This window comes from Copadichromis virginalis, linkage group LG2 (genome assembly GCF_057382275.1).
Source record: "Copadichromis virginalis isolate Kocher_CV1m ecotype Utaka linkage group LG2, C_Virginalis_male_GT1.1, whole genome shotgun sequence".
Classification (NCBI taxonomy): Eukaryota; Metazoa; Chordata; class Actinopteri; order Cichliformes; family Cichlidae; genus Copadichromis; species Copadichromis virginalis.
This window is the reverse complement of record NC_140619.1, coordinates 17,071,961-17,085,273: the sequence shown is the minus strand read 5'-3', so window position 1 is coordinate 17,085,273 and position 13,313 is coordinate 17,071,961.

The window sequence follows — 13,313 nt, the reverse complement described above, 5'->3', positions numbered from 1 at the left end:
ATAAATTTAAATAAATACAATACAATTTTACGTATAACAAAAAAAAGCTATGCAATATACAATATACAATATACAATATTCAAGTAAGGCAAATAGTGCAAATGGGGATTTAGTAGTGTACGGTAAGAGATAGTGTAACAACAAAGGCTTATGAGGTCCAATGCTTAAGCAGTCCAATGCTCCACAAAGTGACTGGAGCAGGCCAGTGAGTGCGTCAGAGAGTGAGTGTGTGTGTGTGTGTGACAGAGTTCAGTGAGACCGTGGTGGAGAAGAGGGGAGAGGGGGGCAGAATCGGGAGGGAGTTTAGCTTCCTGACAGCCTGATGGATGAAGCTGTCCTTCAGCCTGCTGGTCCTGGCCTGGAGACTCCGCAGTCTCCTCCCTGACGGCAGCAGCTTGAAGAAGCTTTGCATTGGGTGCGTGGGATCAGCCGCTATGCAAAGGGCTTTTTTAGTGAGACGGGTGCTGTAAATGTCCTGGAGGGAGGGGAGAGAGACACCAATGATCCTCTCTGCAGCTCTCACTATGCGTTGGAGGGTTCTATGGCAGGACGCATTGCAGGCTCCAAACCACACAGTGATGCAGCTCGACAGGATGCTCTCGATGGTGCCTCTGTAGAAAGTGTGCATGATGGGGGCTGGAGCTCCTGCTCTTCTTAGTTTGCGGAGAAAGAAGAGACGCTGCTGTGATTTCTTGGCCAGTGCTGTGGTGTTGTACGTCCAGGAGAGATCCTCTGTGATGTGCACACCCAAGAACTTGGTGCTGCTCACTCTCTCCACAGACGCTCCGTCAATGGTCAGAGGAGCATGTTGGGTGTGCATTCTCCTGAAGTCCACAACAATCTCCTTCGTCTTCTCCACATTCAGAGAGAGATTGTTGTCAGCACACCACGTGGCCAGGCGTCTCACCTCACTTCTGTAGTCGGTCTCATCCCTGTTGCTAATGAGACCCACCACCGTTGTGTCGTCCGCAAACTTGATGAAGAGGTTGGAGCTGTGTGATGGAGTGCAGTCATGGGTCAGCAGAGTGAAGAGGAGGGGGCTCAGCACACATCCCTGCGGGGCCCCCGTGTTTAAAATGATGGTGCTGGATGTGTTACTGCCGACCCGTACTGCTTGAGGTCTTCCGGTGAGGAAATCCAACAGCCAGTTGCACAGTGAGGTGTTGAGCCCCAGCTGGACCAGTTTTTGAGTGAGCTGTTGGGGGATTATAGTGTTGAATGCTGAACTGAAGTCTATGAACAGCATTCGAACATATGAATCTTTTTTGTCCAGGTGTGTGAGTGCTGAGTGGAGTGCAGTGGAGATGGCATCATCGGTTGAGCGATTGGGCCGATACGCAAACTGGAAGGGGTCCAGGGAGGGGGGTAGGACAGTCTTGATGTGCTGCATGACTAGTCGTTCGAAGCACTTCATCAGGATGGGAGTAAGTGCAACAGGACGGTAGTCATTAAAGCAGGAGGGAGATGACTTTTTTGGAACCGGAATGATTGTGGTGGCTTTAAAACATGTGGGGACGACAGCCTGGATGAGTGATATGTTGAAGATGTCAGTGAAGACATCAGTGAGTTCCACTGCACAGTCTCTCAGTGCACGACCAGGAATGTTGTCAGGACCCGGAGCTTTACGTGCATTGATCCTGCTGAGGGATCTCCTCACGCTGTCCGGGGACAGAGTCATCACCTGGTCACCAGGAGGGGGTGGGGTCTTCTGTGCAGTGGTGCTGTTTCGGACTTCAAAGCGAGCAAAGAAAGTGTTCAGCTCGTTCAGCAGGGGGATAGTACTGTCACAAGTCTGTGGTGGGGGCTTGTAATCTGTGATGGTCTGAATGCCTCGCCACAGGCTCCGTGAGTCTCTGCTGTCTTTGAAGTGATGGGATATTTTCTTGGAGTACTGTCTCTTAGCCTCTCTGATGCCACGGGAAAGGTTGGCCCTAGCTGTCCTCAGGCTTGCCTCGTCTCCATCTCTGAAGGCAACATTCCGAGCTTTCAGCAGCCTGTAGACCTCTCCTGTCATCCATGGTTTTTGATTGGCCCGGACAGTTATGGTTTTCGTGACTGTTACATCCTCAATGCACTTGTTGATGTAGGCTGTAACAGTCTCTGCGTACTCCTGGAGGTCAGTGGTGTTGTTGTAGGTGGCAGCCTGCTTAAACATGTTCCAGTCTGTGGTGTTAAAGCAGTCCTGTAAAGCCTCTGAAGACCCTTCTGGCCACACTTGTATCTGCTTACGAACCGGTTTGGTGGCTTTAACGAGCGGTCTGTAAGCAGGCATTAGCATGACAGTGATGTGGTCTGAGGCGCCGAGGTGGGGGAGGGGAAAAGCTTTGTAAGCTCCTCTCTGGGTGGTGTAAACAAAGTCCAGTGTGTTATTTCCCCTTGTTGGAAAGTCTATGTGTTGTTGTATTTTTGGAAAAACGCACTTTAAGTCTGCATGATTGAAATCCCCAGCCAGGATGAGAAAAGCATCAGGATGGGCTGTCTGCTGCTCACTGATGTGCTGGTACAGTTCATTCAGTGCCTCGCTCCTGTTGTTGACATTGGAGGAGGGAGGGATGTACACAGCGCACAGGAGTATGGCTGTATATTCCCTCGGTAGATAGAATGGCCGGCACTTAATAACCATAAACTCCAGCACTGGTGAGCAGTGTTTGCAGACCGCAACAGCATCGCGACACCAGGCGTCATTGATGTAAACACAAAGTCCTCCCCCGCGGGTCTTACCTCCCGCGACGATGACTCTGTCAGCACGGTAGCATGTTAGCTGGTCGAGCTGAATGGCGCGGTCCGGGACACTGTCGCTAAGCCATGTTTCCGTGAACACAAAAGCACAGCAGTCCTTTACATTCCTTTGAGATGAACGTAGCAGTCGGATGTCGTCCAGTTTATTTTCTAGCGAGCGTACGTTGGCCAGAACGATAGAGGGGATGGCGGGTTTGTGTGGGCTAGCCGCTAGCCTAGCTCGGATGCCACCGCGCTTACCCCTCTTCTGCTTCCTCTCACACCGCTTGAGGCGCATCCATTGTGGGCGAAGTGCAGGAGTGGGGGTCGGTGATTGAGTAGGCCTTCGGAGCAAACCCAGATCTTTCAGCTTCTCGATGTCCACAGAGTTTAACTTAAAGAGTTTGTTTCTGCCGATGTCGAGAAGAAGTGTTCGGGCATATCCTCGCTTGCACACAGATAGACGCGACAAAGACTTACAAAAACACTGCAACTTACAGGACGAAAAACACGAAAAAGTAGTTTGTTCGGGAGAGAGAGAAGCCGCTGCGTGTGCACGCGCCGCCATGAATGTCCACTGTCTCCACTGAAATCTTCCTATATATAACAGCAAATTTCTGTGGTTGCTTTTATATGGATAGTCTTGTATACTACATCAACATTTTAAACTTTTTTGTATGTGTGGGTGTGTGCTCTCTTTAGTGTGTGTGCTGCTTCTCTTTAGTGTGCAGCTTGTATTGACCTGTTGACAGATCGTTTGCAACACAGCATTTGGCCGAATACTTGAATACAATTGTTACACCCCGGCCTAGGCAACCGGCGTGCAACACAGGAAAAATAGAAATAAGGGAAATATGCCCCCACACTCACCGCTCTTGAGGAGGGCGAGCCAACAAAAAAGACTAACACGGGTCTCCAAAAAAATCCCAAAAAAAACGAAAGTATTGACACAGACTTTCATCAAAGCAAAATAGGCCATCTAATTACATCCAACACCAAACAAATACAACCGGGGGGAAGATCGACATGACAAACGGAAACACAGGGCTTAAATACCTAGAGGGAGCAATCAGGGAAATGGACAACAGGAGGAAAACACAGTTGGGGCAACTCAGAACTGACGAGACAGGGAAACGTAAACAGAACACACTGATATAAAACAGACTTTCAAAATAATGCAGGGAAACACATCACAGTCACGCCTAAAACAGTACACTGCCAACCCCGAATCGTAACACAATACTCGTGTGTTCTGAAGTGGGTTTAAAGGATTAAACAGAAACAAACAATCTGACTTCAGCAGTTTACATCAGTGGTGTACTGTGGAAAACAAATCTCTTCAATCTCTCGTGATCTTTTTCTAGCACTCCACTCCTTACACGATCATTTCATGGTCAGAGAGATATCGAAAACACTCTTTTTTGTAATGTTGCCATTCTCAGAATTTTGGATGGTTTATCTGCTGTAGGACCCACTATATGTAGTTTAGCATATGAGCCCACACACAAACATTAAGCAAAAAAGAAAGCTTTGACCTGATTTAAAGAAAACAAACATGAGATTCTGGAGCAGTGCACTTTAACTGCTGTTGCCTTTTGCTGATGTTATGTCCTCTCAGTGGTGGAGTGGCAGCGATGCTGCAGGTCTGAAGGGTTGCAAAGTGTAGAGAAATGTCAGAGTTGCTTTTTAAAATTTTTTTTCCTGTGTTCTGCTCTCTAGAAACCCTTCTCACGTTTTGAGCTACTGTGAATTTCAATGTTAGATAAACCACCTGAAAACCACACAGAAGTCTGGCATACATGTTCATTAACTTATTTTCAGTGGAGAAGTGGGAGAAAGCCTATGTGTACTCTCAAAAGAAGCCATTTTGTAGCCCTGTGTATGTGTGTGTGTCTGTTTTACGGACTCTTTATAAAAGATTGAAATAGCTTCCAGGTGTGAAGAGGCAAGTCGGTTTGGAAGTTCCTTAGAGCTGCATTCTTTCTTATGGTTAGCAGAGGGTGACTGGTTGCAAAAAGATGCTAGGTTGCGTGGAAGTTTATGGAAAAAATAACCCTCTACTCCCTTGATTTACAGTTCAGCATTTTCCCCATGAGTTTACGATCAAAGTTTTAGGTCTTTTTCAAAGCTGATGTAGCATGCACGATCCCCAAAAGTTGATTCTGTTCATCTGGAAGTAGTGTTTTCAGTGGGAGAAACGTTTCATCACTCATCCAAGTGACTTCTTCAGTCTCAGCTGACTGCAGGTTTCCCCAAGGAGACAAGGAGGTCATTTACGCGAAAAGGGAAAGGCCATCTCTGAATCGAGGATGGGGCCTAAGGGTATATCTGTCACCATCTTACAATGCTGTGATTGCAGCAATTCCCCAACTCTCTGTGAATGGTACTCATGGCCATTGATCAGTGGTCTTTGATCAGTGGTCTTTGATCAGTGGTTGTTGATCAATGGTCATGGGAATTTGCATAATTATGATGAAGAAACTGACCTCCCAGCCCATTGTTCCTTCAGTGGTGCTAGTTTCAGTCATTATGCAAATGTACTGTTTATAAGATTTGGAAAACCTGCAGTCAGCTCCCACTGAAAACGCTACATCCAGATGAACAGAATCAACTTTGGGGGATTTACTTACCTGGATGATTGAGCATTCATCAAGAAGATAGCATGCCCAATGTTTATCTTGTAAATTACAGCCCCAAAAGAATAAAAAAGGATGGTAACGCAATGTATAGGTTTGGTGGGCCTACCTCAAGAGTAACACACTAGCTCGGTTTGTCAGTCAGAATCCTTGCTTTGGTCATCATATCCAGTCACTCAGATCAAGGACAATCTCACTAATTGATGGGTGATGCCACAGTGGCTATATTATGCTTATGATGAGTCCAAGTATACATCCAGAATTACAAGACTGGGTTTGTGCTTCTGAGTATGTGTTGGTAAGCTGCAGGAAGGTTGGTGAGTTCTGTAGTATGGACCTGTAGAGTCCCACCTAAGTTAAGCAGAGCTAAACAGGATTATTGGTGTGTCTCTGTTTGCTCCCATGTTTGTGTGATAAATGGAATCAAAGTGCCATAAACATGGTTGTATAACTGTAAAATCTATTACAAATGCCTTCCACATAATTATTTTTATTGTAATGAAACTGATACTTATTGTCTTGGTGTTGATGGGAGGGGTCTTAGCCAGAATGAAAGTCAAAGCAGGAGGAAGAACATTAAACCCTCCACTCCATTTGCCATCATGGGGAATGTGACGTCTCTGGTTAATATGATTGATGAGCTGTGGAACCAAAGGTTCACATTGCCAGAGCTGTGGCTTAAGGGAGACCAACATAATTATTATACATCCATCCATCCATCTTCATCCGCTTATCCGAGGTCGGGTCGCGGGGGTAGCAGCCTAAGCAAAGAGGTCCAAACCTCCCTCTCCCCAGCCACCTCCTCCAGCTTGTCCGGGGGAATACCAAGGCGTTCCCAGGCCAGCCGAGAGATATAATCTCTCCAGCGTGTCCTGGGTCTGCCCCGGGGCCTCCTCCCGGTGGGACATGCCTGGAACACCTCGCCCAGGAGGCGCCCAGGGGGCATCCTTGCCAGATGCCCGAACCACCTCAGCTGGCTCCTTTCGATGTGGAGCAGCAGCTGCTCTACTCTAAGCCCCTCCCGGATGGCCGAACTTCTCACCCTATCTCTAAGGGAGAGGCCAGCCACCCTTCGGAGGAAGCTCATTTCCGCCGCTTGTATCCGCGATCTCGTTCTTTCGGTCACTACCCACAGCTCGTGGCCATAGGTGAGGGTAGGGACGTAGATCGACCGGTAAATTGAGAGCTTCGCTTTTACACTCAGCTCCCTCTTCACCACGACTGACCGGTGCAGCGTCCGCATTACTGCAGCCGCAGCCCCAATCCGTCTGTCGATCTCCAGCTCCCTTCTCCCATCACTCGCGAACAAGACCCCGAGATACTTGAACTCCTCCACTTGGGGCAGGAACTCATCCCCGACCCGGAGTGGGCACTCCACCCTTTTCCGGCTGAGAACCATGGCCTCAGATTTGGAGGTGCTGATCCTCATTCCCGCTGCGTTACACTCGGCTGCGAACCGCTCCAGTGCGAGCTGGAGGCCCTCACCCGATGAAGCCAACAGAACCACATCATCCGCAAAAATCAGAGATGAGATTCTGAGGCCACCAAAGCGAAAGCCCTCCGCCACTTGGCTGCGCCTAGAAATCCTGTCCATAAAAATTATGAACAGAACCGGAGACAAAGGGCAGCCCTGGCGGAGCCCATCACCCACCGGGAACGAGTCCGACTTATTGCCGGCAATGCGAACCAAGCTCTTGCAACGGTTGTATAGGGATTGAATGGCCCGTAGCAATGGGCCAGACACCCCATACTCGCGCAACACCTCCCACAGGACGCCCCGAGGGACACGGTCGAATGCCTTCTCCAGGTCCACAAAACACATGTAGACTGGTTGGGCAAACTCCCATGCACCCTCAAGTATCCTCGAGAGGACAAAGAGCTGGTCCAGTGTTCCGCGACCAGGACGAAAACCGCATTGTTCCTCCTGTATCCGAGGTTCGACTAGCGGACGAACCCTCCTCTCCAGCACCCTGGCATAGACTTTCCCGGGGAGGCTGAGGAGTGTGATCCCCCTGTAGTTGGAACACACCCTCCGGTCCCCCTTCTTGAAGATGGGGACCACCACCCCGGTCTGCCAGTCCACAGGTACTGCCCCTGATCTCCACGCAACATTGCAGAGACGTGTCAACCAAGACAGCCCTACAACGTCCAGAGCCTTCAGGAACTCGGGGCGGACCTCATCGACACCAGGGGCTCTGCCACCAAGGAGTTGTTTAACTGCCTCAGTGACCTCGCCCCCGGAAATCGGTGGGTCACACCCCTCATCCCCAGACTCTGCTTCCTCCCCGGAAGACGTGTCAGTGGGATTAAGGAGGTCCTCGAAGTATTCCTTCCACCGCCCGACAATTTTCTCAGTCGACGTCAACAGCGCTCCGCCAGCACTATACACAGTGCAGGTAGAGCACCGCTTTCCCCTCCTGAGACGCCTGACGGTTTGCCAGAATCTCTTCGAGGCAGTCCGAAAGTCTTTTTCCATGGCCTCTCCGAACTCCTCCCACACCCGAGTTTTTGCTTCAGCCACTGCCCGAGCCGCATTCCGCTTGGCCTGTCGATACCTGTCGGCTGCCTCCGGAGTCCCACAGGCTAACCAAGCCCGATAGGCCTCCTTCTTCAGCCTGGTGGCTCCCTTCACCTCTGGTGTCCACCATTTGGTTCGGGGATTACCACCACGGCAGGCACCAACCACCTTGCGGCCACAGCTCAATGCAGCAGCTTCGGCAATGGAGACGCTGAACATGGTCCATTCGGACTCAATGTCCCCAGCCTCCCATCTGTATAATTATTATACAGATGGTTTTAATGTTTTGGCTGATCAAACCTACTTTTGCTTTCCCTTTGCTGTGCAACAGTGTAGGATCTGTTCCCAAATATTTTGCATATCTAGTGCCACCTGCCAGCAACTTGTCTGGTCAAAGGTAAGTAGAGGAACTATGGACTGACTTCCTGATCAGATTTTTCAGATTGAGATTTAGAAAGTTACCCTTAGCATTTAATAAAGAATGAGACCAGCTCGTACAGCCTTGCCTTTGAATCTTGGTTGTAAGTGTCATTGCATTGTGAGCATTAATGTGCTCATTACATTGTGAATCCCTTTTCACATATCAGGCACACACAACACCTCCCATCCGGGCTGGGTTACTCCCAGTATGTTCAGCGTACTTCACTGTATATTCTCCCTTTTGGCTATCAGACACTCTCCCTTCAAGTTGAGTCTTCTGTGCTAGAGCCAACATGTAAGGCATACAACATCTAAGGTTTCCCCAAGGTCACATAGTGTTCAACTCTTAAGGTACAGGGGTTATACAGAGTTCGTTCACTATGGCATATAACAACTGTGGTTTTTCTAACCAAGAATTGCTCTCAGGACTGATTGAACTGATTTCAAATTCATAAAGATGACCTTCTTGGTGATAAAACTGTAAGCAGATGGACCTTGTAATTCCTCAGATAAAAAGTCGCCTGAGATGCAGATTTTGGGGACAGCATAATGTGGCAGCACAATAAGTGTAAAAAGTGATCTGTAATTTGGATTCAAAGGTGTCTACCAAGGGTGCAATGCCAAATGGCATGCAGACAAGTGCCAGGGTGCTCTGAGAGCAGTATGTACATTTATTTAATTTACTTAATTACAATTGATGCAGTTTGTCACCTAGGGTAGTGTGTTGTGTGTGTGTCCATTTTTAAAGAGAGAGAGAAAAAAAGGTTTCTGTAATTTTGATATGATTTTACTTGGTATTGTAAGTTTCAGAATATTCACAACTGTAGCTGAAATATTAAATTTAACAGGAGTTTAGACAATGACTTGATAGTTTTTTATTGCTGATTTTTATTTGCAAATATTCCAGAAATTAAGGATTTCCAGTGCCAATTTTGCATTAAATGTTCAGAATTAATGAAAGCATCATCCTTAAATGAATGCAGAAGAAGAGTGATACCTCTGTCTTTTCATTTTGTGAAACTGAATGCACTTTTGTTGATTATAGTGTTTTTGTTGTTCCAGATTGCTGACTGCAGTGTGATGTAACTGCTGAGTTGGTGATTTGAACTGCTTTTCTCCAAGGTGTCAGAGTTTATATGAACTGGGAACACTGATGTTTTTTGATTGACTAATACAAGACAGATCTGTTAACTGTATATCCTTTGAAAGAGCTGGTTCTGCAATTAACCAGGAGGTGACGGATTGAGAATGATTGAGCCATTTAGTTATGTATTTTGCAATATTTCAAGTTTAAAATTTTGAGGTATGTTTTTGACAGGGCAGAATTAAGGGATTTATACGAGGTCGTATTTGGAAAACTTGCCTCGGTGAAAAATAATTGATTTAGGGTAAGACAGATGATCTGATTACTGCAATTCGTTTGTAAATTGATACAGGGAAGTTCAACCAAGTAATTAACTCATCTTGTACTGCTTTTAATATTGGAGTGAAATTTAGGCAAAATAACTATGACAGCTTGGATATTAATATTATTCCTGAGATATTTAATATTGTCTGTGTAATGGGGATAGTGTGATATCAGGTTGCATTAATAAGGAATTGAGAAACATTCTAAAAAGGACAGCTCTTGAAGTAAAAAAACATCATCTGCATAAAGGATGTTTTTGTGTTCTATTGTGTTTCTTTGAATACCTTTAATATTTTAATTATGAGGTCTTAAGATATTACATTTAAAATCATGGCACTTACACAAGGTTTGGCCTTTCACTTAATCGTTAATATTTCAAGATGCCAGTTAATAGAAGCATCGTGCTGTAGCTAGTTTTATTGTTCTCTTACTGTGTTGGTTTAATTATTTTTTGGATTAGATCTATTAACATTGTTTGCATTGTATTCAGTTATTGCATTTCAAGTTTGGAAATAATCTACCCAGGGGCCCTTTAGTGGTGGCTGTAATGCTGGGATTGTTCCTGCTGTTAAGTTGCCAGTGGTGGCTCTGCCTGCACAGAAGATAACATATGCCTGGTTAAAAAGAGGTCAAATAAATGAAATGAGGACAATGTTTTAAATTAAGCTTTGGATAGGTCTTTAAACTGAAGTGTATTGCTCAGGCACATAATATCACACTGCACCCAGCCTTTAATTTTCTATGACAGCGAAGGGACAAGAGCCCAGCAGTCAGTGTTTACAGCAGCAGTGCCAAATGCACCAGCTGAGCCAGGCATGTCCACATGGCCCATCAGCTTGACAAGCAATCCCTTGAGCAGGCCAGCAGAGATAAACAGGGCAGCAGATGCAGACAGACAGCAGCTAGCCCACACATGGCGGCAGCCGTGACTGCACGACAGGCAACACAGAGATAATGGCCCTTTCAGAGCTACTCTCTTTTTTCTGAAGGAACACTTTCCAGGGGCGATGAAGATGAGGACTCATCACTTAATGTAAACTCACGGGTCTGTGCTTCAAAAGTGGAAGATGACGGGATTAAGAAAGAGAAGGGAAAGAGTTGCTTCTAGCATGCATTGTTAAATGACAGAGCACTTTCATACTCACAAGAGACAGGCCAGGGTTGGTTTGTGTACAACAAAGGGCTGTGGTTTTTCTGCTTACCTTGCTGACAACACTCCAGCAAGATAATAGACAGAATTCTGTGAAACACAGACTGCACTCATTTGTCTTTTTATTCTACAGACACGTAAACAGACTGGAACATATATAGCACCTTTTATAGTTAATTCGACTTCTACTACAAGTCTCATTCACCTAAATTCATAAATTTGGCACATCAGGGTTCAGTATCTTGCATAGGCATAGTTTGAGGCATGTACTATGGGAGCTGGGGTTTGAGCCACAAACCTTACAATTTGTATACTGTCTTGTGATTTTGAACTGGAGAAAGATTCCCTCTTTGAGGAGATGGATCTACAACTTTCAAGCAATTATTATTCAGGAGGTGCAAAATGACACTGTTTCATCAAAGCCTGTATCAGTAACACACATGGTTTTAGTGGCAGTTAGAGTTAACAATAATTTCCTGGCTGATAAACCTGGAACTTGTGCCAATGTCTGCCCTCAAACAACAATTATGCAGACTTGGTTAGTGGCCTTGACACACCAGCTGTGGGTAAAAACCTGCAAACACCAGCTTGTCTGTAATTGTGAGACAGAGGTGGCAAGTTCTGATAAGACAACATTATAAGATGCCTGTGCATAAGAACATCTCAAAACTGTACAGCACAAGTACAATACTAAAAACAAAGGCCCTTATTTTGGGTCTGTGACTGCCAGATCCAAAAGCACCACAATTTTGCCAAAAGAGAACTATCAGAAAATGAGCAATTGAGCCTATCAGATGATATCACTAAACAACTTACTCTGTGGGTAATTTTCCTGATCCATTAATAAACAGGTCAACCATGAAAACCTTTCTCACTCACTATGTATTAATAGACCTCTCTGCATTGAATTATACGTGTTATTAATCTCTGGCCCTCTTCCACAGCATGTCTTTTGTCCTGTCTTCCTTCTCTCTCCCCATCTGGTCACGGCAGATGACCCCGCCCCTTCCTGAGCCTGGTTCTGCTGGAGGTTTCGTCCTGTCAAAAGGGAGTTTTTCCTTCCCACTGTCGCCAAAGTGCTTGCTTATAGGGGGTCATATGATTGTTGTGTTTTTCTCTGTATATATTATTGTCAGTGTTGGGGAGTAGTGGAATACATGTACCGGTGTTACGCATTTAAAATACAAAATACGAGTAACTTTATTTCATTACAGTTACTGTTTAAAAAGGTTGTATCCAGAATACAGTTAATTTGTTGAAATAAAGGGATTACACGGCAGTCTTTTCCTGTCTCATATGTTAGGCTATGCCCTCTCTTTTTTTGATAATTCCACGCCGGTGTAAACCCAAACAAAACACGCATTAAAAGGCTCTAATGTCTGTGTCTCAATCTCTTTTTAAAAATTATTGTTCAAAAAATTATTTAATATGAAGGTAATAGACAAAGTGTTACAGGCGTAGCCCTAAAGAATGTAGCCTCATGGGCAGTGTAGCTAAGTAAGTAAGCTATTAAGACTCGACTGTACACTGTGTTCGTGTTTTTCTCCAAAACTAGAGCAGCTTTTCAACGCTTCTTTCTGTCTCTCGCTAGCAAAGTTGACCCAGACAACAAAGTAAAGCTAGTTTTCGGCTACGAGCCCGACACAGAACCCAATGTATTAGCCAGAGGTCACTACGGTTGTCACGGCTGCTGAGGCGGGCTGTGTGGAGTTGGAAGAAGGACCCAAGATGCAGACAGTGGATGAGATGCTGGTGAGGTTTATTTACAGAGGTGTAGTGGCAAACAAGCAGTGAGGCATAACAAATAATGGAAGACACCTAAACTGGGAGAACTAAAAAATAACAGACCTGGGAGCATACGACAATGGGATGAGAAGCAGAGAGACGCAGACGAGGAGCAGGACACCGTGGAACACAGGGTAACACAGACTGACACGGAGTAATACAGACGAACCGGCAACAGGCAGGAAAACACACAGGGCTTAAATACACACACCAGTAATCAGGGGATGAGAGACAAGAGGGCAACACAGCTTGGAGAAATCAGAGCTGACGGGACAAGGGAAATGTAAACTGAACACACATCAGACAGAGACCTTCACAATAAAACAGGAAACTCAGACACAGGGAACCAAACAAGACAGATCTAAACAGACAGCTTCACAAACAGATGGGGTGACACCATAGACAGACAGAGACACAGACTCAAAGGCAGACCGAATATAACACATAGAACTCAAACAATAATAATCATCATCATAATAAACTAGAAAATGATAATAAACTAAAAGCGCTGGGTCACCGACCCAGGACCATGACAGTACCCCCCCCTCAAGGGCTGGCACCAGACAGCCCAGCAGAAACACAAAAACCGACCAAAACAAAACAGAAAACGACCCGACCAGGGCGGGCGGAGGGGGCCCAGGACGGAGGGACAGAGTCCAAAAAGGCCCAGATGGTCAA